At 47.1% G+C, this 26,284-nt stretch overlaps 1 protein-coding gene across 2 annotated transcripts in view; it reads left to right on the top strand.

The window, feature by feature from the left end:
- Positions 1-26,284, top strand: part of EXTL3 (exostosin like glycosyltransferase 3) — a 137,353-nt gene that overhangs the window by 64,906 nt on the left and 46,163 nt on the right. For both annotated transcript variants that reach the window (XM_086624328.1, XM_086624320.1), the window contains exon 3: positions 6,427-6,529. The gene's annotated coding sequence lies outside the window, so the exon portion shown is untranslated. The remainder of the gene's footprint in view (positions 1-6,426; positions 6,530-26,284) is intronic.

The raw sequence follows: 26,284 nt of genomic DNA, 5'->3' as shown, positions 1-26,284 counted from the left end.
TTATTTGTTTGTGTTGGAGCAGTGAGGTGGAGAGGCCAGGAGGAAACTATGTGTTTAGGAGCAGGGCTGGATTCCCCTGGAAGCGGAGGAACCCTCCTGGGCATCTCTCTGTTGCTGCTCTCCTGCACTAGCTGTGCCTCACTCTGCCTTCAGCCTGTGTTCTTCCTGCCTTCCTCCAACCCTGCATCCTGAAGATGTCGTACGTGGTACCATATTAACATTTCTTGTGTTACACTGACACAGATCTTTGCTGGGATGTAAGGACAGATTTTTTGATCCATACATTACATATTCTAGCAGTCTCCATGCTGGAGTTCTCCCATCTCCAGTGCTCAGTGCTAACCTCGGCAGCTTGGTGTGGTTTCTTAGGGCAAAGCTTCCTTTTTACTTTTCAGAGTGATTCTTGCATTCGCACGCGCTCGTCGAGGCTCTCTGCAGCAGACATCTGTCGCTCGCTTTCCTCCCGTGGACAGCAGCGGCGAGGCGCACGGTTAACGCTCAACGGTGGGGCGAGCAGCAGATGTCGGTGAGCGCCGTCTCTGCAGCATGTGCGTCGTTCTGCTCTGTCTGTGCCAAGTGCCGTCCTGTTTGCTTAGCAGAATAACTGAGGATGAAAGACAAGAGTGACACAAAAAAAAATGCAATTTAAGTGGTTTGGGTTTTGTTTGTTTTTAAAAAGCAACAACAAACTTCGTTTCAAAGGGTGGAGTTGTCTTCATCCATGAAATACCTCATGCCACACAGATTCCTGTGATCTCGAGACACCTGTGGGAGCTCCAGCTCACCAAATGGTAACACATCAAAGAAGGGTCCATGGGGCCTGAGGTACAAACGTGTAATATGCAGATGGCATAGGGAGTTCACAAGGATCTGAGTCCGTGCCCAGGGAACAGATACTCCCTTGCTGAGAGACCATCTGACAGCCACCTCCTTTTAGATGACTCTTTGCATCAAAGGTGACCTGAAAAACTTTTTTTCAACACATGAAAAAAAAGAAGCTCCCAAACGTAAAAAATCTCCCAAGTCCAGCTACAAGAGCCATCCCTCTGCTTAAAAGATGGTACTTTGCAAAATAAGTTTTGCTTGTCTTCACAGACTTTAAGGCATGGTGGCCTGGCACAGGGGTGTCTTTAGCTCTTGCTCTGGCAAATGTGTAGCTCTCCTAGCACAGTGTGCGCATGTACTGAGGGGGACATGGAGGGACCCACAGCAAGTGCATGATTGAGAATGACTCACTCTCCAGTACTTGCCACATAGCATCATCTGTCATCTGATAAACTAGAAGGAAGGGATGCCATCCAGAGGGACCTGGACAGGCTTGCAAGGTGAACCTCATGAAGTTCAACAAGGCCAAGTGTAAGGTTCTGCGCGTGGGTTGGGGCAATCCCCAGTATCAATGCAGGCTACGGGATGAATGGATTGAGAGCAGCCCTGTGGAGGAGGACTTGGGGATACTGGTGGATGAAAAATTGGATGTGAGCTGACAATGTGCACTTGTAGCCCAGAAAGCCAACCGTATCCTGGGCTGCATCCAAAGCAGCATGGCCTGCACGTCAAGTGAGGGGATTCTGCGTCTCCGCTCTGCTCTTGTGAGCCCTCTTCCTGCAGTACTGCATTCAACTCTGAGGTCCCCAACATCAGAAGGACATGGAGCTGTTGGAGCTAGTCCAGAGGAGGCCATGAAGATAATCCGAGGGCTGGAGCACCTCTGCTATGAAGAGATGCTGAAAAATCTGGGATTGTTCAGCCTGGAGAAGAGGAGGCTTCAGAGAGACCTTCTAGCAGCCTTTCAAAATACAAAAGAGGCTTATAAGGAGGAGAAGGACTTTTTAACAAGGCCTGTAGTGACAGAACCAAGGGACAGTGGTTCTAAACTGAAAATGAATAGGTTTAGATTAGACGTAAGACATTCTTTTATAATGAGAGTGATGAAGCACTGGCACATGTTGCCCAGAGAAGCTGTGGCTGCCCCATCCCTGGAAGTGTTCAAGGCCAGGTTGGGTTGGACTTTGAGCAACCTGATCCAGTGAAGGACGGTCCTGCCCATGGCAGAAGGGTTGGACTAGATAATCTTCAAAGGTCCTTTCCAACCCAGACCGCTCAGTGGTTCTGTCATCTCAGGGTTGGGATCATGGTGTTTGGTAGTTTTAGCTCTGAGGTGACATTGGTGGAGTAGCTGAGGCTGTTGGTGCAGGAGTAACTTCAGGTTGTTAATGTTCTTCTAAGGCTTCTGTCTCTGCAGGTAAAACAAATAGTCTTTTGCGCATTGATTCCTGCAGACACCCTCATCTTTGTAGTAGAGGCACTTTTGAGGCACCAGATAATGCTGCCTTGTGCCCTGGGCGATGTAGGTTGGACTCTTGCTGCAACTCCGTGGTGTAACCGAGATCTGCAGGCAGCGAGGCTGCCTCTGCCCCGAGTGTGGAGTGACCCGGGTTTAGCTGGGTTTTATGTCTGTGCTGAATCAGGATCCACGATGCAGGTGAAAGCGTGGCCCTGCGTGCCCTTCCAGTGGAGATTTGTCAGCCCTGGGAGCCCCCCTCTTGCTACAAGCACCCCAAGAGGTGGGGAAAGGTGGTCCACATATGTTTCATGGCTTGCTGGTGTGTGGGTAGCACTTAGGGAGCTCGGAAGAGCTCAGCACCCTGTGGAGCGATGGGGAAGCAGGACTTGAATTCAGTCATACGATTTGTCTAGTGCCCAAAGTAACGCACTACTTTGGCCAAGAACGCCCTTGTTCCTCCTATCCTCCCCTTTTTCTGCGTTAGTTTTCATAATTGGATCTGGAAGCGAGTCCTTTACTGGGCAAGCAGCCAGCAGATATCTCAGCAGCGGGATGTTCTCTGCCCTCCAGACCCACGATGCTTGGGGACAGCTGGATGAGGATGAAGACCAGCATCTCTTACCAGCTTAGTCTAGTAGGGAGAAGCAGTTGGGTTGGTCCACTGGTTCAGGGAAGAGCTGATGCAAATTAAATCGCTTTTTGATTGTCTGTAGAGAAGAGTCCAGCAGAACCCTGGCATGGTGCTTGGCCAAAAAGCAGATGCCTGCTGTCTCGGGAATCTTCCAAACGTTTCTCCTTTTGCCAGTGCTGTTAGAGGCTTTCCTGGGTTGAGTCTGTGCCAGCTGTGTTGTGTTCCAGTCCTCCACTATCTCCTTCAGCAGCTGGCACAGCAGGGAAGCAGCATTACCTGCCCTTGGGTGATGGGCCAGCACTGGACATGGCAAAACAAATACTCCTAGAATATCTGGTGTCTCCTTGCCATTTCCTGGGACTGGATCTGGAGGAGGCAACCACCCCAACCTGCTTCTGCCAGGTCCCTTGCATGTGCCAGCATCACCTTGATGAGCCGCGTTTCAATCACAGCACACATTAGACAAGATAATTTTTGTCACAGGGATGAGGGTAAAGGAGGGGCTTGTTCAGAAGCCACTTAGCACAAGGTCTCCTTCAACACCTAATTACAGCGTGTTCTCTCCATCCAGATTCCATCCCATGGGGAGCCCATTGCATGCTACCGCGCTTGATTTTCGGCCTGAGGGATGTGAAGCAGCGTATCGCCTGCATTGCCATGTCGCAGCAGCTGGGTGCTGGAGCGCACCCATGGCAGGGAGAGTCACGACGTACTTATGTGCACATGGGTTTTGGCAGAGCCACAAAAAATTCAGTGTTTATCACATATCACAGAGCCACCTCTGTTCTGACAAGTGAGAATAACACGGCAGAAAGTGCACATCCCTGGGAGGGAACAATTCGATAGTGATCCATAGTTGTTGACTCTTGAACGGCTTCTGCTGGTCCAGCCACTTCTTTAAAGGCTGAGTTTTTTGGTCTTTTTTTGAAAATGCAGCTTGCTAAGGGCCAGATATTGTTGTGACAGTACCTTTAAAATCCTTAAGCCGCTTGAATCCCTCCGAGGAGCCAAGCAATAAAAGAGCTAGAATAAAATGTATCCCACAATGTCCTTCACTTCTGCTGACAACTGCAGTTTAAATTACTGGTGCAACCTTTTAGCATAGCTAGCTTGTAAAAACTAATAAAAAATAAAATGAACTCATAACAGCTACTTGCCACCGCTTCTCTGATGGGGAGTAGAGAGAAACTGCCTTTCTTTTCTGGTGAGCCTGTGCTAGTGTACTGTTATTGCTGTTAATATTATATTCTGATCACTGTCGCTAATATATGCTGTAATTTTTACATTATAGAAGTTACACAGTGTTTATTAGAGAAGGGGCTTTGCTTTTATCATAAGGTAGCATTTATCCCATGAGCACCTGAATGTTTTTCAGAGCTTACATTAGAATTATACTTTTAAAAAAAACCCAAATCTCTCGGGAGAGGGGTTCATTTGGCTGACATGCATTTGGGCATTTCCAGATGCTCTGATTCCTTGAGTCCTTTGCCTCAAGTGTCCAGAGTTTCAGGGACTCAGAGTAATTCGTGACTTTGGTTAAATAATTTTATTTCTTCTTCAATGTGGATTTTTATTTTGTAAACTGTATGCCTTCAAAGCATGTGACAAAACATTTCCGGACCTGGAAGAGTCAGTGAGCATTGTGTCCAGATGCTGGGTTCACGTGGGTGAGCACTGAAGCGTGGCTTTTGAGGGGGCAAGTTGACATGAAATCTCTTGAGTAACATCTTCACTCGTGATTTCTGGAGAACTCTGGAAAAAGCTTTGCAATCTGGGGAGGAGCGAAGGGTAAGGGGCGTCGTGGCTGTTAGTTCTTGTTTCTGCAAACATCTTGTAGCCTTGTGCAGATGGAAATGTGCCATGTCCTGCAGCCTGCCAAGGGGGAGAACAGCTACGCTCACGGTATGTTTCCTTCTTTGTAGCCCAGAGATTTAGGGACTTGGGAAGCTTTTTGCTATCTGAAGTGAAAAGGATGGAGCAGCCTTTATAAGCAGCTGCCAATCTCGTCTCCAGAACCCAGCACCAGTCCCTGAGGACCAGCACCAGGTCCCTGCCGGGAGCGGCGGCGGAGCTGGGACTGTGTGAAAGGCTGCGAGTATGGAACGCATTAGTAAGAGCAGGGGTGGGAAGAGGGAGGCCTGGGACACTCCGCTTGTACCGGCCGCCAAAACTGTGACGGTCCAAAAGGCTGTGTAGGAGGGTGAGGGCAGGATGTGGACGGCCTCGATGTGCAGCGCTTTCTGTTCTGAAACAAAAGGAAATGCCACTTCCAGCAACGGCATTGCCTGCCGAACTACAGTCCTGCAGCCTCTGTCTCCAGTTAGCAAAAGGTGTTTTATTTTCTTTCAGTTTTCTGTGTGTTTAGCTGCTGAGATCAGACAGTTGTTCGCAGCAGAGGTGTGTCCAAGAGAGGATTTGAGCAAGGGAAAAAGCTGGATGAAAAATCATTGTGAGTTACTGGGCTGGAGGCTGGAACCGGCGGGTGGAGCTCGAGGTGTGTCATGCAACAGGTCAGACTGGATGGCTGGCAGTAGTTGACTTTGACCTTGGCACTTACAGAACAACATAGCTGATTATTTTATTTTCTTTTTTTGTGGGAAACGATCACATGCGTGTGACTTGAGAGCTGTTGGTTGCCAGGTGTTGTAGTGGAAATGTTTTCGGTGAAGGGAGCTGAGAAATGCCTGCAAGCTGATCTTGAACTGCTGGAGCGCAGAGCTGGCAACCCACATCTCATCCCGTTTAGCTACAAAAGATTTGAAATATCCCTTCTCCAGGCTGTCTCGTTTAGAGAGAGGCATGAGCAGCGGCGTTTGTACAGCACCCTGATCATGTACCGCTGTAGTTCTGCTGCTGTAGATCGTACTGGCTCGTATGAAGCCGAGTGTCCGCATCCTCGGCGTCAGGTGATGGGCCAGGGTTTGGAGGAGTGAAGGTAACTCAGCAAGTCGGTGGCAGGGCTGACAACCAAGAGCATCTCTCATGTCCTTCTTCGGGACCTGACTGTCTCTGTAAGTGTGTGTTACTACCCTTATCAGCCTCAAATTCAGGTAGGGGAGGCTCAGAGTTCATTTTCCTGGTGTTCCTGCAATAGAGGCAGCTCAGGACCAGGAGTCCAGGTCATTAAAACTTTGCTTAGAGAGTTCTGGCCGGCTTGATTTTTATTATGGATGCCCTGCACTCCCTTCTTGAGTCTTTGCCGTGCTGGGGAATGTGCAGGAGCTGAGGATGTGCCTCGTTGCTCTGGGCATTGTAGCACCCAAGGAGGTGTCCTTGGGCTTGGGCCTTATCCTGTGCCTGTTTCCTCAGCTAGTGTTGATACTCCTCAGCAGCCCAGATTGTCAAACCTGTGGGAGCTTTCAGGCTTAAGGCCGACTGTCATGGATCTCTCATCTCTTTGGAAACAGTCTGGAAGGAGTGTTTTTAGCCGATGCGCTCTCTTGCACAATGCCTCTAGGCGATGGGTAATGTGTTTCATAAGTACGTGTGATTTTGTTTGTGTATTAAACAGGAGAAGAACCTTTGAGATCAACACTGGGAGAAAGAAGAAAAGTAGTGAAGGATTCAATGTGTGATGCACGACAGGTCTGAGCCAAGGAGCTGAGGTGCAGCAGGTAAAGCACAAACAAGCCCTGCCGTGTCAGTCTGCTCCACGCCTGACATTAGGTTACTTCTTCCCCTGCTGTATTTTAACACAGTCTATTAAAACATCTCTGCACTCTTCTAGCAGTGCTCTCTTCTCCCCATTGTCAAGTTAAAGTAACAGTGAGATGGAAAACACTCGTAAAAGTTGGGCAGCACCAGTACAGTGTCACCCATGGAGTCTTAATCAGGCCCCTTATGTATTTTTTTTTGGCCATCAATTTTTTTAATTTAATAATCTATTATTTGCTGAAAGTTTTTAGGCAGGCAAAGAAGGGGCATTTCACAGTATTCTGATGTCAGCAGTTTAAATTCTGATTTTAACAGCAGTGTTGAATCTCACTGATGGTCTGAACTTGGTGCCTTGGGATCCGCATCCCCGCACACAGCGCAGTGTGGGGAGTTGGTCTTTGAAACTGCGTGCATGATCTGAAATTTTTTCGTCTTTAGTGTCATTCATTGGGTAAATTCTTGTCCCAAAATGCTTTGTAACCACGGTAGGTTCAGTGTGTAAGGATTAGTCCATGGGTGCTGATGCGCAGCTATTGTGAGGGTGTGTGGCTGACTGGGAGCAACAGGCAGTCTCACTGCAGAGGCTGGAGATTGCTGCCAGCAGCACATTTCTCCTCCAGTTTTCCTCTCACTCCCATAATGAAGCCAGAGGATGAGATTTTGTGCCCTATGCTGAGCTCCTTCAGGCAAACTCCGGATTATTTTCAAAACTGCTGATGAATTCAGGCTCGAGCAAAGGTGTCAAGTGTGAAGCAAAGTGACTGGAGCATTGAGTTGCTTCTGCCTCTGCCAGGAGCGGCATTTTCTGGCAGAGAGACACAAGGGCACTAAAAAGCAGTTGCATCCTACACAACGTTACTCTGGCAGCCCAAGTTTTTGAGTGGAAGTAGCACGTGGATCGTTATTGAGAGCTGCCACGGTTACTCATTTGAGATTTGGCTGCCAGATCTAACTCCTGCTCTTAGGAAAACTTGGATGAAATGTAATGGCCCGTGATTCAGCGAGAAGCAGACTAGGTGCTCTCAAGGTCCCTTTTGGCCTTGAACTCTACTAATCTGTGAAAAAATCACAGCTGCGTCTCTAATGACACATGACCAGTTCAAGCCCCTGTTTTGACTTGCTGTCAAAAGATTTCTCCAGGAGAGCTGTGTCCTTGTGTGTCATGTTTGGAGCATCTGCTGCGTATATACTTGGGTTGAACCGCTTCCAGCAGACTTAGCAACTGTGCCGGTGATTTCCTCCAGGAAATCCAACCATGCAGGATAGTGTTTAGCTTATGGGATCGTGGCAATAAAGCCATAATGGCACTCTTTTAAGTTGCCTTTTCTATTTTCTTTTTAAACTGTTAGCTCTCTCCCCACCTCCAACCATGTATCTGTACATCTAAGGGTTTTTTTTCTGCCTTGTTCAAGTGAAGGAGTAAATCCTTCTTGATTTATTCCAGAGCAGCCCTCAAGCTCAGCTCCTGTGAGAGCCTGCTGACTTTGAGTTCAAAAGATCTCACGTCTTTGAGGCCAGGCTATGGTCTTCCATCTTGCCTGAAAGTTAAAGAGAAAATTCTTTTTATTTTTTTTGCTTAAAAAGAGAGAAAGAGAGAAAATAAGCATGCTATGTAAGGGTATCAGTCTTACCTTCAGCAGAAGAGAATGCCAACGTGCAGAATTTCAGGTTAAAATCTGGTTGTTTAGCAAAGGCTTTCTTTTCAAGCACCTAGCATATTGTTTAGTAAGTGTTTCATAGAGATAAATACTTCCTTTTAAAGCAGTGCTGTTGGCTGGCTGGGATCCAGCCTGTGATTCTACTTTAAAGCATTTTTTGATGTTTAAACTGCTACATTACCATGGTGGCTAGAAATGGTAGTTGTGATCCCTAATTTCCTGCAGATCTGCTGATAACAAGGTCTGGCTCAGGACGAGTTTTACACGTGCCAACTCCTGAGTTCGGTCTTTACATCTGCGCTGAATTTCACTGCAGGCAGGAATGTTGGTCACCGACATAATTGCCTTGTTGCCTAGTTGGTGTTTTCAGGAACGAACGCTAAAAGCTAGGCCAGGGACATCTCAGTTCAACATTTAGGCTTAACACCTGCCTCAGCCTCTGCGTTTTGTTTTGCTTGCTGCCGGAATCGAGGTGGTTGGGGGTGGAAGCGAAGCGGGTCAGTTGTGGGCTCTAGCACACATGCCGAGCAAGAAAGGCTTGCCTTAAATGTAGATTTCTGATGCTTAACTTCTAACATCATCCTGTGGAGCGGTATTAAATGTGTCCAACAGTTGTTGTGCCTATCAAATGGCTGTCTTGACATACCAGAGGGGTTGGGTGTGGTTGATACCTTAAAATGCCTGTTATGCCGGACACTATAGCGATGAATATGAAGTGTTAAGCCCTATACTGAAGACGAGCTGTGCACCTTGAGAGGAGGTGCAGACAGCTATATATATGTATATATATCTATTTATATGCATGTACAGAGCAAAGTAAGTATGTAAGAGCTATTATATGCTAGTTCTCTTCCATGGGGCCCAGCTTAGTCCAAATTTATGCAGTTGTTGCTACAGCTATGTGTTTGGAAGGGCAGAGGTAATAGATGGAAGACCTTTAATATACAGGGACCCTCCTATAGAAAAACAGCTCTTCTGAGCAAGGTGACCTTGGCTCTGCTTCTAACTTCGGAAACCAGCAATGCAGTGGAAAGGAGATGCTGATCAGTGCAGTGAAAGCTCGGTCAGATGCCAGCAGAAGATAAAACACAGGTTGAGTTGGTGGAGTTTTAACTACAAGCGAGGTTGTCAGGCTTGCTGTGTAAAACTGTGGGTGCTCTCCCAAACTTGTACGTATTGAATATCTACCTGGGATGTGTATATCTATATTTTTTTTTTAAAAAGCTCCAATGTTGGTAAGGCATACTGGTACCAACTGGAAGAAAACTGGTTTTCTTCCCTGCCTCCAAGATGCCCAAGGATTTGCAGGCAGAGTAAACAACAGCCCAGCTAGCCCTTACAGGCACGGGGAAAGTCTCGTGTGATATTTTGTGAGCCTTTCTTAGCAAACTCTGCATTTTCAGAAACCCTTTCTTTGAAAGTTTTTCCCCGTGGAACATATGCATGAGAACACCTTGATGTTTATACCCTCCTTTTGAGGAAAAACACATCTAGAAAGCCAGAGGAAACTGCAGTCATTTTCTGGCATGTCTGCATACAGTAAATCCACGCAGTTCAGGTTATGATACAAAGACAGGTTATAGACTGACTCTTCTTTTGTTCTGTCATCACTTCTCCTGCTCTTTCTTCGGCAGAGAAAAACCACATATCGACCTTCTCCTGCAAACCCATGTTCTGAGCCAGCAATAAAGTAGGAAAATGTTTTTTCCCAAATCTAATTTGAAACATGATGACTGGACCATTCTTAAACAGCTTCCAACTTAACAATAAAGAAACTTCACAGAGTGCTTGGCAGGAGCCTCTGTACATAATTTAGATCATAATCAGATGCATTAACACATTTTATATGGATCTCATGGGGGCCAAGAAGACGAGGTGTGCTGGGTAATTTCTTTCCAGATTTCTTTACCTGATTGTTTATTACTCTGGGGGACTTCATTTGTGGTCCAAATGTCACCAGCAGAATCCTGCTGCTTCATGTGCCTGCATTTAGAGCAGCTAGTAGCAAGGCTTCAAATAACCTAATTGGCATGTTATCGTCAGTCTTTCCATCTGTGTATGTCAAAGGGAGGATGGAGAGTATGTGGTGAGGGAGAGAGGTGAGAGGAACAAAAGCAAGGACCCAATTCTGCAAATTGCTGCGCTTCCCCTGTGCCTGCAGCTCAGCAGGAGGGAAGGTGCCGAGAGTGCTCGACAAGTGGTGTGTTTCCCGCTGAGTACAATCATGAGCTCTGCTTCTAGAGAACTGCACAGGGGAAGGGCTCCCTCCCCACCTCTTCACTTTAGCTCTTAAACATAAGCAGCTCTAATTTTGTAAAACTTCTGAAAGCTTTTCGGCACTCTGTGCAGAGGAACGTCATCTGTTGTTCACGTTGCTTCATTGTTTTGCCATGAATTCACCCATGCCAAAAGCATCCTTGTGAAATCTCTCCTTTGACAGAAAATTCTGTTGCTGCTTTGATAAATGATGTTTTGGATTTCTTTCTGCTCTGCTGCTTTGTCTTATCCTCTCAAAAAGTGGGAAGTGAAATTCCCTGTCACTTGAATGTCTCCTTTACACATGCTGAAGTAATAACCCTTCCCATGTGTCTCATCAGTATTTATTTGTTGTTAAATGATGTGAACTAGTGTAACATCAGGATTCCCAATCCTTCCCCAGCCGTGGGCTGCCGAGGCCAGGCTCTGCTCTGAGGTGCACGGCTCAGGGTTGGGAGCCTGGTCACAGCAGCATGAGGGGATGCTCCTGGGCACTGGGCCTCGCTCACCCAGGCTGTAACCCACCTGGCAGTGGCCTCGGCTGGCTACTGTTCACCCACAGGATCCCTGGCCGTGGGCCAGAAGTCAACACAGCCAGGTACTGAACCCACAAGGCAAGTCACACCTGGCCACTGTGTTCAGGAAGGTGAGAAAGTTTAAGAGCACGAAAGCGGCTGTATTACCCCAACTGGACTCGCAGCCAGAGAAAAGGCAGATGTACTGGCATGGCCTCGGGGCCGTGGCAGCCTGTATCAAAACCACAGAGCCCCTCTTTCCCCTTTTTCCAGTGATGATACTGAAAACCACCCCTGACTGGAAAGCCACAGTGTTTTAGTGGTGCACAGCAAAGGAGTGCTGTGGTACAGTGGTTTGGGTGCTGCAAACAACCTACAGACAAACTGTGTCAACTGAAACCCTTGTAGCCAAAACAGTTTCGAGTGCAGAAAGATCATAGAATCATAGAATGGTTTGGGTTGGAAGGGACCTTCAAGATCACCTAGTTCCAACCCCTTGCCACAGACAGGGACACCTTCCACTACACCTGGTTGCTCAAAGCCTCATCCAGCCTAGCCTTGAACAATTCCAGGGATGGGGCAGCCACAACTCCTCTGGGCAACCTGGTCCAGTGCCTCACCACCCTCAATGTAAAAAATTTCTTTCTTACATCTAATCAAAATCTCCCCTTTCAGTTTAAAGCCATTGCCCCTTGTGCTGTCACCACATGCCCTTGTCCAAAGCCCCTCTCCAGCTTTCTTGTAACCCCTTTAGGTACTGGAAGGCTGCTGGAAGGTCTCCCCAGAGCCTTCTCTTCTCCAGGCTGAACAGCCCCAACTCTCTCAGCCTGTCTTCTTAGGAGGAGTGCTCCAGCCCTTGGATCTTCTTTGTGGCCCGTCCGGTAGAGGCCAGAGGAGAAGCACTGACTTCTCTTTGTCTCTCTGTTGGTTTTGTTGTTTTTTGTTGTTTTTTTTTTTCCTGAATAGTTGTTTATCAAGTACATTTTCCCAGGCAATGGTGCAACAGCATCTCAGATTAGCCGAGAGCATAAAATGACTTTTACAACTGAACATAATGACAATGAAGAAATGAGTATCCTTAATAATCAGAGGTGATTGGGTTGTTGACTTTCCATTTCATGTACTGAGCAAGTCCCTGTGCCTCAACCCTGTAACATCAGCATGTTGTGCTGTTGAAATGTTGACGGGGAGAAAGGAAAGGGTGAAAAGCTGAGTCGCCTGCTGCCTTTCCCACAAACACCTGCCTTTCCCTGGGTTTTCCAGCTAAGTACTGAGCAATGGCATTACTTGCAAGATATCCTGCCCCAAGGTATAAAAGTTATCGTTGTTGGGCTCACCTGAACAAACTCTTTACCCTCTGTCTCCTGCTTATTTTGAACGATGAGGGCAGCAGAGCAGGCTGATACAGGCTCCAGAGGGTTTGTGCAAGCAGGGCAGGCAGGCGTACACCAGAGGGAGAAAATATCCCCAGTCCCTTTGCTATTTATAGCCAGCTCAGGAGCAGTTTCCTTGCTTCAAGTGCCCAAATCACCAGCTGTGACTAATGTATTCTCCTTAGGTCAGCGGCACGTGACTGACTTGTCTTGACAAGCTTGGGGGGGTTATGGGTTCAGCTGGCCGAGTCAGTGCAGCGGCGCGCTGAGCAGCACCGCTCTGCTCACTCTCTGGTTTCACTGGGCATGGACACACTTGCTTCGTTGGGCTGCGGAAGGGGATCTGAGCTTGCCGGGGCAGTGAAGGAAAAGGAGTGAGTTGATTTCTATGTGCTTAAGGTCTACTTGGGCTGGACTTCGGAGTTATTGACGTTCAACCTGTCTTTCTACAAAAACACTATGACCGTTCAGCCAATTACTTGGCTAAAACTATTGGATTCCCTCTTGCTAAAGCATTCTTTGATTTGACGTGCTGTTGTGTCAAGCCTCTGAAGATAATAACTTGCTTTAGCCTTTTGTCTCTGGATAGCATGAAAGAAGTGGCTGTCCAGAGGGGATGTGCTCCTGCCTTCTGACTTTTGTAAGTTAGAAGCACCATGGCTTATACGCATGGCATAGGATCCGTACAGCCTTCACCTGCCTTCTCCTTTGGATCCTGTGTGTATTGCTTAGCTGGGTAAGAATTTTGTTTGCTGAAGACCAGCCAGGTGCTGATCTGTGTTCTCCTACTGCATCGTTTGGGTGGCCCCTTACAGCTCAGGCCTCATATCTGGAAAAAAAGACAAAAAGTGGTGAAACTCTTCCAGGGATCTTGTCCATGTGTTTATACACTGAAATGCTTTTCTGCTGTGTGGTTTGCTTGTGTGGCCTGGCAGGTCCTTCTCATCTAGGGGGAGAAGAGCAGAACTGCTGCTGAGTAGGGGAACTGAGGAATTGAGATTCTCTTTTGCTTAATTCCAGGTGAATATAATCTGCCATTTGGTGGGTGCTGTTTAAGTGTCATAAGGAGGGGCATAGACATAAATAACGCAGGATGGGAAAGTTGGAACACTTAAACTCTTCTGATGGGAAGAAAGTGCATTATTTTTATTTTTTTTGTTGTCAGGCAGTAGGATGCTGGCTGGTGTGTGTGTGTGTGTATGGTTGCCCTCCACTGGTTGATATTAGAATGACCTCCCTATGTCAGAGACTGTTTTTTTCCTGAGATCAACGTGTTTCTTCAGATTGACTTTGAAGAGAGTCAGGAGTATTTTAAATGCAGGGATGGGTTGTTGAGAACCGATCAGTGCAACTGCTCGCTCTTCATCTGCAGAGCCACCCTGGGCAAGAGACAACTTCTGAACTGGTGAAGGAGAAGGAGTTATCCGGTGCAGAGGGATGCACAGAAGCCAACTCAATCACTAAGCATGGCCCAGGTTTGCAGAGAGGTGCAGGTGCTTGCAGTGGGGTAACCAGGGCTTGGAGAGGCTGCAAAACACATGTTGCTGTGAGACGTGGCTCTAAGCAATCTGTCACCAAGGCTTGGTGACCCCATGGGGCACCTCCTGGTCTGTTCAGTGGAGTAGACTTGCGTTATGCATCAGGGTGAGAATTACGCCACAGTCTTAATTACAAAATCATTTGTTGACCTTCAGTTTTATGAAAATAATCAAAAAGTGAGTTATCAGCACCGTTCCAGTGGAGGAGCAGGGGCTTAGAGCATTTAAGGGAACTGCATCCAGCATTTGTGATTTCCACTCTTGTGTGTTATGCTGTGTCTTTGAAGGTTTCTGATATTCTCTAAGTCGGGTAATCTTGGTCAGCAAAAACAGCAACGTGTGGTTTTGGATTGTTTTTTTTTTCCTTCTGTATCAGAATAAGCAAAATCAAGAAGATAGCTATCTGTCTTACAAGACCATATTAAGGGTGAAAACTTTGCTCTGCACTTGAAACCTTTTCAAAATCTGCACACTAGAAACTGTAGATTTTCATCTTCTATGGATTTTGGCAAGACAGCTGTTAGGGTAAGGTGAAAGGAAAACAAACCTGAGAGGAGCTTTCGATTTTGGTGAAACTCAATAGTTACGCTTTCCAGTAATAACGGAAGACATTTCTAAAGAGAATCTCAAACCTCATGACACCTAGAATTCCAAGACGGTGTCTAATCTATTCTTTTTTCATTCCACTAATGCAACTGGATGGGATCCAATCTGGGATGTGCATGCCTTGTGTATCTCTCTGAGTGCTGGAAACGTGAAAGGATTTGAGGAAATGATTATGTAGTGGTTGAGCAGAGAGATAGGAGCAGAGGACTCCTTAAAAGGATGTCTCTTAAAATGTCTGACATCAGCCCAACCCATTTAATCTCACAGTGTTGCTCACAGGAATGTTTATCACCTCCTACAGGTATTAGGTCTTATGACGCCACTAAAGCACCTTGAATTTTAATGGGAAAGTGGTATGTGTCTTAATTGAACAGATTTATTCCTCTATCAAGATGTAAACGTTAGAGCAAAGGAAGCACAATGTGCTGGGAGACTTCCCGCTGTCACCAGGTCATCAGTTCAATGAAGAGCTTATAGAATCATAGAATTGTTGAGGTTGGAAAAGACCTTTAAGATCATCTAGTCCGACTGTTAACCTAACAGTGCTGAGTCCACCATGTCCCTGAGCACCACATCTACAGGTCTTTTAAATACCTCGACTCAGCCACTTCCCTGGGCCGCCTGTTCTAATGCTTGGCAGCCCTTTTGATGAAGGAATTTTTCCCAATATCCAATCTAAACCTCCCCTGGTGCAACTTGAGGCTGTTTCCACTTGTTCTATTGCTCGTTACTTGGGAGAAGAGACCAAACCCCACCTCACCAGAACCTCCTTTCAGATAGTTGTAAAGAGTGGTAAGGTCTCCCCTGAGCCTCCTTTTCTCCAGGCTAAACAACCCCCGTTCCCTCAGCTGCTCATCATGAGAATTGTGCTCCAGACCCTTCACCAGCTTCGTTGTCCTCTGGACACGCTCCAGCACCTCAATGTCTTTCTTGTACTGAGGGGCCCAAAACTGAACACAGTATTCGACGTGCGGCCTCACCAGTGCTGAGTACAGGGGGACAATCACTGCCCTAGTCCTGCTGATCACACTGTTTCTGATATAAGCCAGGATGCTATTGGCCTTCTTGGCCACCTGGGCACACTGCTGGCTCATACTCAGCCAGTTATCAGCCAATACCCCCAGGTCCTTTTCTTCTGGACAGCTTTCCAGCCACTCTTCCCCAGGCCTGTAGTGTTGCATGGGGCTGTTGTTACCCAAGTGCAGGATCCAACACTTGGCCTTGTTGAACCTCATACAATTGGCCTTGGCCCATCAAGATCCAGCCTGTCCAAATCTCTTCCTACCCTCAAGCAGATCAACCCTCCTGCCCAACTTGGTGTCATCTGCAAACTCACTGGGGTTGCACGCAATCCCCTCATCCAGGTCATTGATAAAGATATTAAACAGAACTGGCCCCAGAACTGACTCCTGGGGAACATCACTTGTGACTGGCCACCAACTGGATTTAACTCCATTCACCACAACTCTTTGGGCCCAGCCGTCCAGCCAATTTCTTACCCAGAAAAGAGTACACCTGTCCAAGCAATGAGCAGCAAGTCTCCAGGATAATGCTGTAAGAATACTATGCAGAGTTACTTTTGTTATATATTAGAGCTTTATCCGTTTCAAATATCTCCAGGAATGACTTCCACCTTCTCTTTGGCATTTCTTTGAATCATAGAACAGATCAGGTTGGAACGGACCTTTGAAGGTCTCTAATCCAGTGTCCTGCTCAGAGTAAAGCTAACTGCAAAGGTAGATGAAGCTTTGTCCAGTTGAGATCTGAGCATCGATGGGGTGGAAGGTCTACCATCTCTCTGGGCTCCTGTTCCAGTCCTTAGTTTTTCCCCTGTATATCCAGTCATAGGAGACTACATCAAAAAACTTGATGATGTCAGGGTAATCAGTATCAACTGCTGTGTGCACATAGAATCATAGAATGGTTTGGGTTGGAAGGGACCTTTAGAGGTCATCTAGTCCAATCCTCCTGCAATGAACAAGGACATCTTCAACCAGATCAGGTTACTCAGAGCCCCATTTAACCTGACTTTTGAATGTTTCCAGGGATGGGGCACCTACAGTGTCTCTGGGCAACCTGTTCCAGTGTCTCACCACCCTCACAATAAAGGATTTTTTTCTTACATCTAGTCTAAATCTACCTTCTTTCAGTTTAAAGCCATTACCCCTCATCCCTGACTACACTCCCTGATAGAGAGTCCCTCCTCATCTTTCCTGTAGGCCCCCTGAAAGTACTGGAAGGATGCTAGAAGGTCTCCCCAGAGCCTTTTATTCTCCAGACTAAACAACTTCAACTTTCTCAGCCGGTCTTCATAGGAGAGGTGCTCCAGGCCTTTGACCATTTTTGTGGCTCTGCTCTGGACCCACTCCAGCAGGTCCATATCTTTCCTGTCCTGAGGACCCCAGAGCTGAACGCAGCACTGCAGGGGGGGTTTCACAAGAGCAGAGTAGAGGGGCAGAATCCCCTCCCTCAACCTGCTGCCCACGCTGCTTTGGATGCAGCCCAGGACACGGTTGGCTTTCTGGGCTGCCAGCGCACCTTGCCGGCTCATGGTGAACTTCTCATCAACCAGCAGCCCCAAATCCTTCTCCTCAGGGCTGCTCTCAAACCATTCTGTGCCCAGCCTGTACTTGTGCTTGGGATTGCCCTGACCCATGTGCAGGACCTTGCACTTGGCTTTGTTGGACCTCCTAAAGTTCACATAGACCCACTTCTCGAGCTTGTCCGGCTCCATCTGACATCTATCAGGCCAGGCACTTGGTTCCAGAAGACAACCAGATAGATGAGTTACAATTTTCCCATGGTACTTCTGTGCTGTTCCCAGTTGCCTTCTTGCCCTTCGTGGCCATGGGAACGGCTTCCAGGAGGATTTGCTCTATCCATCCCTGCTCCTAGACTGCTGCTGGCAGTTGGCCAAGGTAAGCGCAGCCTTTCTGGTTGCATTCCTGTCCTCTTTATTCCTACCTCTGAGGTACAAATACTCTGGAGAGCGAGTTTGTGTTGTCAGAGTTAATGCAGATAACCTGGGCGTCGTCTGGACTTGACTGCTCACAGGCTTTGGTTGCCTTCGCTAATAAAGCCTTTACAATTGCTTCAAGACACCTAAAGTTGTTAGTGTTCAAATAAAGGGATTAGTTTCGGGCATCCTGCTGCTAAACGTGTATGTTTGAATTTTGAAAAAGTGCATTTTCCCTGCGAGGTGTGAACAGGCTCTGAAAACCGGTGAACTTTTATCAGCTAAATGGACTGTAACTCCGTGCGAGGAGCCGCTGAGCTCTTCGGCATCGATTACGCTTGCCAGGCAGTGGAAACAATTACGTTGGCTCCATGAAGGATAAATAGAGAGGGATCTTATGACTGCCCTTTAAACCCACTCCTGCTGTTGATATTATTGATGATTGAGTCAGTATTTTAACATTTCCGTGCCTCGGTTTCCCTGTCTATAAATTACTTGCATCTTCCTTTTGTGTTACTGAGGACTGCTTGGCTCTCGTGGACAAAATACTGTCAAGGTAGGGTGCCAAGCGAATACAAACTATTTTATTTTTAGTGGCTTTAGAAATCTTGAAATTTTTGTTCTCCCTTTTATCTGTATCTTTCTTTTTAATCACACAAAATGGAAATAAACTCAATCACAGCTGTCGCTGGAGAAGAATCTTTAGGCCCATCCAGCTGGCTCTCTCGGGGCCAGCGTGGAGTTGTTTCCCTTCACCGCGTTACAAAAGGATTTTATCTACTTTAGGCTTGTATGTGCGCAGAGCGCTGAGCGTCTTTCACTTCTGTCAGCTCTCTTCATTGATCCAAACGGGAAGGGCTATTTTTAGGTGGCTGTGAGTAAATGGACATCAGGCACAGCAGAAAGGGAACTGGGTTATTTTTGGAAATCCTTCAGCAGCCATTCTGGCAGGTCCTGCTGCAAGTTTTGTCTCCGGTTGGGCTGTCTCAGGTTGTGTTCCTGAGGTTGTGAACTTGGTTTCTTGGGTGTGATTTGCAGTCTGAATCTGGAATTAACTGCTGCTGGAGATTGTCCTGATGGCATCAGTTTTAGGGATTTAATTCCCCCTAAATCAGCCTGGCTTGGAGAGATGCAGTGTGATGATTGAGCTAAAGATTTGGGGGCAGAAGATTAATTCGGCTTAGGGGCAACATGTGAAATGCACCTCAACTGGAGAGAATCATAGAATCATAGAATGGTTAGGGTTGGAAGGGACCTTAAAGATCATCTAGTTCCAACCCCCCTGCCATGGGCAGAGAAATCCTCCACTACACCAGGTTGCCCAAAGCCTCATCCAACCTGGCCTTGAACACTTCCAGGGATGGGGCAGCCACAACTTCTCTGGGCAACCTGTTCCAGTGCCTCGCTACTCTCAGAGGAAAGAAGTTCTTCTTTAGATCTCATTGAAATCTCCCCTCCTTCAGTTTAAAGCCATTATCCCTTGTCTTGTAACTACACGCCCTTGTCCAAAGCCCCTCTCCAGCTTTCCTGTAGCCCCTTTAGGTACTGGAAGGCTGCTGGAAGGTCTCCCCGGAGCCTTCTCTTCTCCAGGCTGAACAGCCCCAACTCTCTCATCCTGTCTCCATAGCAGAGGTGCTCCAGCCCTCGGAAAAGCTTGTGGAGATGGCCTCATGGTTTGAGCCTGGGGTGAACGCCCAGAAGACTTGGCATCTGTTAGTGGCAGGTTTTGGTGTGCTCTTGGGCTTGCATTTATTCAGCTTCAGTGGATTGCAGAAGGATGACATTTTCTCCCTTTTGTGTAGTCTTTTTCATAAGCATTTTGGGACAGCTTCTGCCTCCTGCTGAAGTTGTGCGCGGAGGTTGCCGATGCTGCGCGGAGCCGTTAGGCACTCCAGTTACTCGGCTGTGAACGTACAAGTGGGAGTCCATGGGGACAATGAAAAAACCTACACCATTGCTGGTTGGAGAGCTTGAAAAGCCCAAGCAGAAAACATTGTGTATGTGATTTAGTTGCGCGTTATCTTTTCTCTCTCAGCAAAGACCCAAGTCTAATTTCAAAGGTCAGAACATGCTCTCACCTGGGTGTTCCAGGCCTTGTATAGAGCAGTTGAAGGCTGTTACCTAAAATTAGCTTGCTGCTTGGGGAAAGCTGATATTAGCTCCATATTAGGACTCTTTTCAAAGCTCTTGATGATCATTTACTTGATGGGCTCCTATTGAAGCTCATGGGTACAAGGTAGAAAATGGAAGACAAATAGCACCTGATACTTCTTTCTGACTGTAAAGAAAAATTGGGTGGGATTTTTGGCACAATTCTTCTTCTTCTAGGGTGGTTTTTGGTGGTGGATTTGTTTGGGGTTTTTTAATGATCTCTTGTGAAGCTTTCCTAGGCAGGCCAGGAGACTGCCTTTGGAGTCAGACTTCTTATTATTTTCCTCAAACTTCCTGATGATCCATACTTGCTGGGGAGCACTGGAAAGGGGAACACGTTATTCTGAAGCCGACTGAAATTGTAAAGTGCAGTCGAATCTGCTAAGCAACAGCATTGACACATTTAAATAAATCTGCAGTTGAGTAATACAGAGTGATATATTGAGAGCAATTTAAAAAAAAAAAAAAACAAAAAAGCTCGGCACAAATTTGGGAAATGACTGGAACGGAAACAGAACATAAATGTTAGAGAGGACGTTGGATAAAAGAGAGGGAGGGCTACGCCACAAAAGGACTGTACTGGAGAACCAGGACGTCCATCAGGAAGGATGAGACAACAGCAGAAGTGCAAATTTATGCTGAAATGGTCTCTTGGCAGGAGGATCCTTGTATTTCTGCTTCTCTGCCAACCCTGATGGTTGCAAAGATTGAAAAGATTGATACTACTTAGTTCAGAGAGGAATACGTGGTGGCATGTCAGACAGCATAGAGAAGGTAAGGTGGCAGTTCTTGTTCTGGTGACTTCCTTACTGTTGTTGCTCTGGGTCCATCGTGAGTTGGATGAGTCTTCTTGTACCCATCACTGCAGCGGTGTGTAACGCTGTGTTGGTAGAAGAGGGCATTGATGCAATTAGGAGGTTTTGTAGTTGAAGCTGGTGAAAGGAAATCACTTGCAGGCCTCAGCTGTGGAACTCACTGCTGCAAGAAGCTGTGAAGTCAAGTGCTTGATGTGGTTTTCCTTTTTTTTTTTTTTTTTAAACAGCTCACACTTTGTACGTGATTGATTACTTCAGAAAAGTATTTTAGTGAACAGCTTCTGTTCTTCAAGGGCTCATGCAACTCCTATTTGCTAGTGGTTAGGGGAAAATTGTTCCTAATAAGATGTTCTCTGACTATGATTTATGTGTATTTTGCATCAAAGCAACTGGAAATGAGCACTCCAGAGTGAGGAGTTGAAGTGGATGGATCGTTGGTTTGATCTAATGTAGCCACCCTCTTAGTTTTTTGATTATTTTTATTGGATCCTGTACAGTGGTCAAATTGAGTTGTGAATTTTGTGGCTATCTTAATGACTTGGTTCCAAGCCCGATGTCTTCATGTCTGTCTGCGTGGCACCTTCGCAGTGGAGTTGCTGGCTGTGTTGCTGAGCCGCTCAGTGCACGTGTTCACCAGCAGCTTTCCCAAGCTCTGGGAACATCCCCCCTTTTCTTGACTGGGCATCGAGTATTTACTTTGGACATGAGCAGCTTCGGTCCAGTGGATGGCAATAGTTAACTCATGCACTAGTCAACCTGTTGTGCTATTAAGCCTAAAAGGGAGATGGCTGTGCTGTCTCTTGCAATATTTTTGTGCCAGCTGAGCCATTGATGGCTCAGCCCACTGAGATGAGAGTGAGATGGCACAGCATGAGAGATGCTAGGCCTTACTCTTCTGTCCATAATAACTGATGCAAATGGCCAGAAGAGACATTTGTGGCTTCCTCATCCATTAGGACCTCTTGGCATCTGTTCTGCAAACAGTCCCTGAAGCTGGCAAGAGTTGGAAATGGTCTGATCTTTGGGCTGATGGCTGGCAGTCAGCAGCTTGTGTTGGAAGCGATTGCTTCATCAGCACAAGCGCTGTGCTGGCAGAGTGTCCCACTGCCCGTTTTTGAGCTGCTCCCGAGGACATTTGGCCCCACTTACCCAGCAAAAATAGCTGTTGTGCCTTGGAGATTTCTGCCTGGAGTATTTTTAAGTCTGACGTGTCTTTGCCAAAGTAGCGTCAGCCTTACCAAATGTAACCCCTCTGCTCACGTTTGGATTTGCTTCACCTTCTGTTGTGAATGGGCAGGTGGGACTGCGCATGGCGAGGATCACGTGGGCGATCTCCAAAGTGCAGAGCGTATCCACAATATCTGTGGCACATGGTTTCTCAGGGAATTAAGATCTATTCTGCACATCCTGCTGCCAACCCAGGAAAGCTGTTAAGCCATTAACTTTGCAAAAACTTGGCTGGTTTAAGCTGCTCAGTGCTAGCACCAGTCTCACCACTCGTTGCAGTGGATGAATAGCTGAAGTGCTTGGACATTATATGATTACATCAGACAGATTGCTTCAGAGCCACAAGGTGTTAACTGGCCTGCCTGTTCAATACCAGTTAAGAATTTCTTTAAAAAGACACAATTACTTAGCATTAGATGCTCTTTAATGTTGTCAGAGTGTTCTAGTAAAATGGGACTTTGGCATCTGGTCTTATCTGTTAGCCTTCTATTAACTTCTGAACCCATCAGGTGTTTTCACTCAAATTAGAGGTATAGAGCTCACCAAAGCTTGAACTCTCTATAAATGTCCTGAAAATAGGAAACTGAGGCTCTTTGTGGGGTACTGGAGAATTCATAACATGGTTTGGGTTGGAAGGGACCTTCAAGATCATCTAGTTCTAACACCCCCTGCCATGGGCAGGGACATTTTCAACTAGATCAGGTTACTCAAAGCCCCATCCAACCTGACCTTGAACACTTCCAGGGATGGGGCAGCCACAACTTCTCTAGGCAACCTGTTCCAGTGCCTCACCACCCTCAGAGGGAAGAAGTTCTGGCTTACATCTAATAAAAATCTCCCCTCTTTCAGTTTAAAGCCATTGCCCCTTGTCCTGTCACTACACGCCCTTGTCCAAAGCCCCTCTCCAGCTTTCTTGTAGCTCCTTTAGGTACTGGAAGGCTGCTAGAAGGTCTCCCTGGAGCCTTCTCTTCTCCAGGCTGAACAACCGCAACTCTCTCATCCTGTCTCCATAGCAGAGGTGCTCCAGCCCTCGGATCATCTTTGTGGCCTCCTCTGGACCTGCTCCAACAGCTTGATGTCCTTCTTATGTTGAGGACCCCAGAGCTGAACGCAGCACTGCAGGGGGGGGGGTCTCCTGAGAGCAGAGTAGAGGGGCAGAATCCCCTCCCTCGACCTGCTGGCCCCATGGGAGAACCGCATGGAAGATTGAATGCATCAGACAGTCAGAATTCAGGCTTGGCTTGTGCTAGTGTTCTCAGAAGTACTCGTTGCAGCTGCATTGAGACAACAGATCTTATTTTTCTCTGAGTACAGTGCTGAGCATCACAGGGGCCATTACAAGTGTCAGACTAAATTAATAATCATTCCAGCAGGACACTGTTAGGTTTGGGAGAGCAGCTGGGAGGTGCCTTCGGACCAGGCTGTATGCTTGACAGGTTTTTGGTTTCAAAGGCAGAGGATTTAAAAAAAAAAAACAGCCCACAACTCACATGAGGTGTCATGCTTTGCTGCCTTGGCCTGGAAGGCAACGTTGAAGCTAAAAGCTCTCTTAGTGGGTTTCAATTTACTGCGGCTGAATCCTTCCCTGAGGATTGCTCATGTTCTGCGGAATTACAGGGTTTGGCGTGATAATGTTTTCCCCCTTTCTCCCTTTTGCATTCTCTCAGTGCAAGCACGCAAAATGGCAGCAAAGCTCTCGCAGAGGCTGAAGAGGCTCGAGAGCGCTCAAGGGCTTGCATGGGAGCACAGGCTGTAAGACCAGGAGATGAGCGGGCACAGCAAGACGTGGTCTAAGGAGATGAGCCATGCTCATGGCCTCTGAAAATAACAAATGTCAGTGGGTGAGACCAGTGCTGGGTGTCTGCCGTCAAGCTGCTGGTCCTTGGCTGGATCGCTGTGAAGAAAGAGGCTGGAGGTGGGTCACAGGGAAGTGTGAAGAAGGACACGGATGAAATGAACTGATGGGCTGGCTCATCTGTGGAGCATGCAGAAGACACAGTGGGGTCATGGGAGAGAGAGGACAGGACACTCAAACGAGGGAAGGTGGGATTCGGGCAGCAGAGGAAAGGTGGTGAGAGAGGGGCAAAGAAAACGATCTCAGCAGCTGCGTTTTGCGCGGCTGCTCCTGTATCCTGCAGCTGTTCATTAGAAATTCTGTTTATGCCACAGGGAGTTTTGGAGTCTCTGAAGCTGACACAGTTTTAATAGACAAAGACATTTTGAGTGCAGCACATCTGCTCCAGGATGCTAAGGAACAGGCTCCATGTGGCAGTGCCATTGGTTGAAGCATTTGATCATGCTTTTTTTGATTTTAAGACCTTCTCTCTTTTATCCTAAAAAGTAATTTTTGAGGTCAAAAGAAGTACTGTGTTTGCTTGTTAAGTTTGCAGCCATTAACGAGCCCTGCCATACTCTTCTTAACATCCCCAAGTTCCCAGCCCTGAGAGTTGGCAGAATTACCTTTTACCTTGAAGGATCCCAAAGCATTTCACAAAAGCGGCCGTCATGGAGGTGTGCAGCAGAGGTTCGGTTAGGAATACCCTGCGTAACACATGGGAGTGCAAACAAAAGTCGGTGTGAGCATGGGATAAGACTCACACTTCCCAGAGTATGGTGGGTTGCTGATGCCTCCTGAGCCCCAGGTGTGAACTGGGAACCAGAAGAGTCCAAATAAAGTGGAATAAATGTAAATTATGTATGTGACAGGAATTTCATAGAACTAGAAGGTTTCACGATTTATGGTTTTGATGGGGGTTTTTTTCTGTTAAGTTTTGGATATTAAGAAATGCTGAAATGGAGCCAGATGGTTTGGGCTGCGTCTCGCCTGAGCTGCGGCGGTGAAGCTGTAGGGAGGGAGCAGCCCTGTCGGGACCCTCAGCACGGGCACCAACTTGGGACTGGAGGGATGCTGCTCCACAGCAGAGGCCTCCTTTGGTTGCTTGATCACTGATATAAAGCTGCAGTATTAAAAATTTGGCAAGTTGGGTTTATTTAGTTGATCAATGTATTTCTAGGCAGACTCAGTCTAACCTTTAGTTTAACTTTTATATTTTATAACCCGTGGCTTTCCAAAACCCATCTAATCTCACTCAGTGAGTGAGTCTGCCTTGCGCAGGTGAGAAGTTAATTCCTTCCTTCACCTCCAGCTTTGGCCAAGTTCCTGTAGTCCCTCTTTCCCTGACCTCCCTCTTAGGCCTTTATTAAACAGAACAGTGTAACTTTGCCCTTCCTGACTGATCTGTTATTACTACATCTGTCCTCCCGTACTTTCTATATATTTTTCTATTATGTCTTTCCGTTAGGACAGGAGCAGTCTCTATGCCAGACACACATGATGAGCGGAGTTTACTGTCTCCTATCCTGCCTTTTCCAGGGACTGGGTGTTGTTAGTCTTCTCCAGCCACACAGCTTGAGACTAGATTTGTCATTTATGTTTCTTCATGATATCTTGCAAGCGAAGCACTGGGCACACAGCATGTGTCAAATTATGCAGCGTTTCAGATCCAAGCGGCGACTTCGCTTTATAGAAATTTAATTATCACGCGTTCTGCTGGTGCTTATCTTCTATCATACGCTCTTCTGCTGGTTAATAACTTCGTTAAGCACACCCATAAGCTTCAGGCATAGTGTTTCCTTCTCTTGGTGTGTTTTGAAGTGCCTTATTTGGCCGCTTCCATGGCTGCATGTCCTAACCTGTATGGTGCAAGTGTCCTCCACAGACTCTCATTAGCTGGACTGCAGACATCTGACCAGCTTGAGTCACCTGATCGGATTCCTGTTTGCTTTGCATGAATACAGTAATTAACTTTTATTTCTTTATTTCAGCCATCATAACATTGCTTTAACTGGCAGAGATCTTGCCACAAAGGTCTGTCCCCATGATGTCTCTTGGTTTCAGGTGGGGACTTTATCTGGCACAGCGTTTACACCAGCAGCATTTTTACAGCAGGGATGCCACACGCCATATCACTTTCTGCCAGCGCTTGGGTACCTTGCACAGGAGGAACATAGAATGATAGAATCACAGAATGGTTTGGGTTGGAAGGGACCCGAAAGATCACCTAGTTCCACCCCCCTGCCATGGGCAGGGACACCTTCCACTACACCATGTTGCTCAAAGCCTCATCCAACCTGGCCTTGAACACTTCCAGGGATGGGGCAGCAACAACTTCTCTGGACAACCTGTGCCAGTGCCTTACCACCCTCGGACGGAAGAATTTCTTCCTTAGATCTCATTGAAATCTCCCCTTTTTCAGTTTAAAGCCGTTGCCCCTTGTCCTGTCACTACACGCCTTTGTCCAAAGCCCCTCTCCGGCTTTCTTGTAGCCCCTTTAGGTACTGGAAGGCTGCTGGAAGGTCTCCCTGGAGCCTTCTCTTCTCCAGACTGAACAGCCCCAACTCTCTCAGCCTGTCTTCATAGGAGAGGTGCTCCAGCCCTTGGATCATCTTCATGGCCTCCTCTGGACTCGCTCCAACAGCTCTATGTCCTTCTGATGTTGGGGACTCCAGAGCTGAACGCAGTACTCAATCATGCTGAGTACACTCAGACACCTGTAGATACACTTCATGTTGTTCTCTGAGTGTTTTAAGGACGGGCCATGCCCTGGGGAGCTCGCAGGT

The sequence above is a fragment of the Tauraco erythrolophus genome, chromosome 2 (genome assembly GCF_009769465.1).
Source record: "Tauraco erythrolophus isolate bTauEry1 chromosome 2, bTauEry1.pri, whole genome shotgun sequence".
NCBI lineage: Eukaryota > Metazoa > Chordata > Aves > Musophagiformes > Musophagidae > Tauraco > Tauraco erythrolophus.
This window is presented reverse-complemented; position numbering and strand designations above follow the sequence as displayed.